General features: G+C 37.7%; 1 pseudogene; it reads right to left on the reverse strand.

Annotated features, from left to right (window-relative positions):
* Positions 1 to 2,603: 2,603 nt before the first annotated feature.
* Positions 2,604 to 2,758, reverse strand: LOC135277468 (U1 spliceosomal RNA; annotated as a pseudogene).
* Positions 2,759 to 3,393: the final 635 nt, after the last annotated feature.

Below are 3,393 nucleotides of genomic sequence, written 5' to 3' on the forward strand. Positions count from 1 at the left end.
TTTTCTTGGTGTATTACTTACTGATTGTTGCATAATAAGCCACTCTAAGGAAATTAATAGCTTAAAGTAACCAACTATCATTTAACATTGCTCATGAGTCTACGGATTAATTGAGTGGATCTGTTCTTCTGGGTTAGCTTGATTGATCTCAAGTGGGTTTGCTCATGTGCATGTGATCAGCTGGTGGCTTGGCAAGAAGGGGCTAGTCCAAGGCCTCACATACATGTTTGGCCATGACTAGCTGCCACAAGGTGACTGGGTCACATCACTCTTATCCTGCAAGTCAGCCCAGGTTGTTCACGGAGCAGTGGCAGAGGACTAAGAGAGAGTGGAAGTGTTCAAGTTCTCTTGATGCATGGGCTCAGAACTGGTGCAACATTAATTCTTTTACCTTCATTGCCCACAGCAAGTCACAAAGACAGCTTAGATTGAAGGGGAATGTAAATAGACTTCACCTCTTGGTGGAAATTGCTGCAAAATCACCTGGCAATGGGGTGAGGAGAGAAAAGATTGCTGCCTTTTTGCAAACAATCTACCACATCTGAATTAAATTTCTTGATTCTCAAGTGCTGCTAAAGATCATTCTCGAAAAACATCTGTATGTGGCACAAACAGAAAGTTAGACTGAGCCAAACTGATGCATCAACTGAATTATATATACTCTAATATGATTTATACACGTAGTATAATATGGAGTATATGATGAGGTCCCATTGAGGTAGAACATGCAAGGTTACATGCACAGTATTTATAGTCCTAGAGCTCAATTTTATTTTCTTACTTTACCACTCACTAATTCTTACTTATTCTAATTTTTTTTAAAACTAAAAATGATCATCACACTAGTATCTATCAAATGGGGCTACCAGGGAGCATTGCCTAAGCTAATATCAACACATTTTTAAGCACTATGCCTTAATCACAGTGGCCAATATATATTGGCTCTTGTTATTATCTGTAAGAATCATACTTTAATGGGAAGATGCAATTCTCACGGGTTCTACTAAGAGTATATTTTCCTTATTATAATTTTATTGTAAATCATCTTAGTGATTTACACATCAAGCAAAGCAACACTTCTTTAGATATTTCTAAGATAAACCTCATCAACATACAAAATCATATGCTCCTCATATATGGAACCCAAATATAATAAACCCATATAAGGCGTGTGATCGCTTTCCTTAACCTTGCCAAATTGATAAGATCCTGGAGATAGCACAATTGTCTCTTACAAAGTTTGTTATGATATTTTCCCACCCCAGCCTGTAGATGGACCTGATTGTAGGGAAGAATGAGAATCTATACTGTTCTATAGACCTTAAACCAGATCCTTTTGTGTTTCTGGACTATTTATTTGCTTTATGGGATGTGGCTTCCTGGTTCCACAACAAAAGCAGACACATGGAGGGGGCTGAGATCCCATCTGCCCATAAGACTGAAAGCAGCAAAAACAAGGAAAAAGGGCATCACCGAGGATTTGAACCATAGTGAGAATCATACTATTTTCCTATTTGTTCTTCTGTGGCCTATGATTCCAAGATGCACATGCATTTTGCAAAAAACAAACTTTAAGTTTTCTATTTCAATACATAAAACTCAATCATTTAACAAAAATAGAATCTGTAATGTTGAGTAACTTAAAGAAAATAAGCCAAATCTGTGGCAGAACCCAGTTCCTACAAATCCAGAGTCTCAAAATTCAATCAGAGAAAACATCAAATTAAGAAAAATTAGAGTTAAAGAAATTTGCCTTTTTATTTCCTTATAATTGCAGAGCTTTTAGCAATGTTTTGGATGATAACTGCTCTCTTACTTGCATATATATGCATGTATTTGTGGATTTTTGTGTGTGTGTATGTGGGTGTGTGTATGTGGGTGTGTGTGTGTGGGTGTGGGTGTGAGTGTTTGAGAGAGTGACTTTCTAACTGTAGTATAATTGAAAGTACATTACTTGGGCATCTGACTAGCTCTACAACTCACCAGATTTACCATTTGAGATAATTACCTTGACCAGTCTTACTTTCATATTACTTTGTGAATGAAGAAGATGTGGGTGGGTAAACTTATTTACTTTACTTTATCTTTTATTTACATACATTTTATCTTCTTGTCCTTACAAGTTTTCTATAATAATATTACTTCTTTATATTTTTGAGGGAGAGCGAACTACATGAAGATTTTGTGTAAGCCACCAGGGCCAATCAAAAGGAAATGGTTATTTTGGTCTCTACTTTACTAATCAAAGTACAACCTATGGATTTTGGCATAATCTAGGGTTTATTAATGACCCAGACCTTTAAGTCCCACCTCAAAACAATGAATTATAATATCTTCTTTTTAACAAGATTTACAGGTAGTTAATATGTAGGAAAGTCTGGGAGACACTGGTATATAGTACATAGGTGAGATTTAGGATGCTTTCGATGAACAGCTAAAAGTGTATGCACAGCCCTATTGGTACATGAGCTCTTTCTGGATAAAAAGCCTTTTGCATTCATATGATTTCAGAGATAGGGGAAGAAAAATATATTGAAAAACTAAACACTCCTTATTTTTCAATTGCATGCAAATTGTTTTTTTTTTCTTTTTTTATTTCTGAACAGGGGAAAGCATGAACACAGTCCTGCACTACCACAAATTATGCAGTCTAGTTTTCCACATTTGGGGAAATCGCAGGGGTCAGCACATCTGGAGTGCAATGGATAAGCCTCGCCCTGGGAAAACCACCTCCATGATCATGGTTGCATGAAAATTTTCTTAGTGCTATAGTTTGTGTATTTGTACCCTCTAAACCTCATGTTAACATTTGATCTCCAGTTCTGCTGGTGGGACCTAGTGGGAGGTGTTTGAGTTGTGGGGGCAGATCCCTCATGAATGACTTGGTGCCATTCTCACCATAGCAGGTGAGTTCTTGCTCTGTTAGTTACCACAAGAGCTGGTTGTTCAAAAGAGGCTGGCACCTCTCCACTGACTCTGATGTTTCTTCATTACATGTGATCTCTGCACATGCCGGCTAGATGTAACCTTCTGTCACTGGTGGAAGAAGCCTAAGTCTCTCACCAGAAGCCAAGCAGATGCTGGTGCCAAGCTTCCTGTACAGCCTGTAGAACCGTGAGCCAAATCTCTTTTCTTTATAAATTACTCAGCCTCAGGTATGCCTTTATAGCAACATAAAACAGACTAAGACATTCAGTACCAGAAAAATTTTTAATTTGCTCAATATTTAACAAAAAATTTTGTCACATAAAAGCAACATAAGGAGAAGAGTGAGAAGTAGAAGGATGAGAAGACAGAGGAGAATAAATAAGATTTGGAGAAGGAAGGGGAGAGGGAGGGAGAGGAAGAGAAGGAGATGAGGGGGACAGGGAAGAGAACAAAAAGAAAGGAGAG

This window comes from Aotus nancymaae, unplaced genomic scaffold, assembly GCF_030222135.1.
Source record: "Aotus nancymaae isolate 86718 unplaced genomic scaffold, 86718_ANA_hifiasm-v0.15.2.pri h1tg000003l, whole genome shotgun sequence".
Classification (NCBI taxonomy): domain Eukaryota; kingdom Metazoa; phylum Chordata; class Mammalia; order Primates; family Aotidae; genus Aotus; species Aotus nancymaae.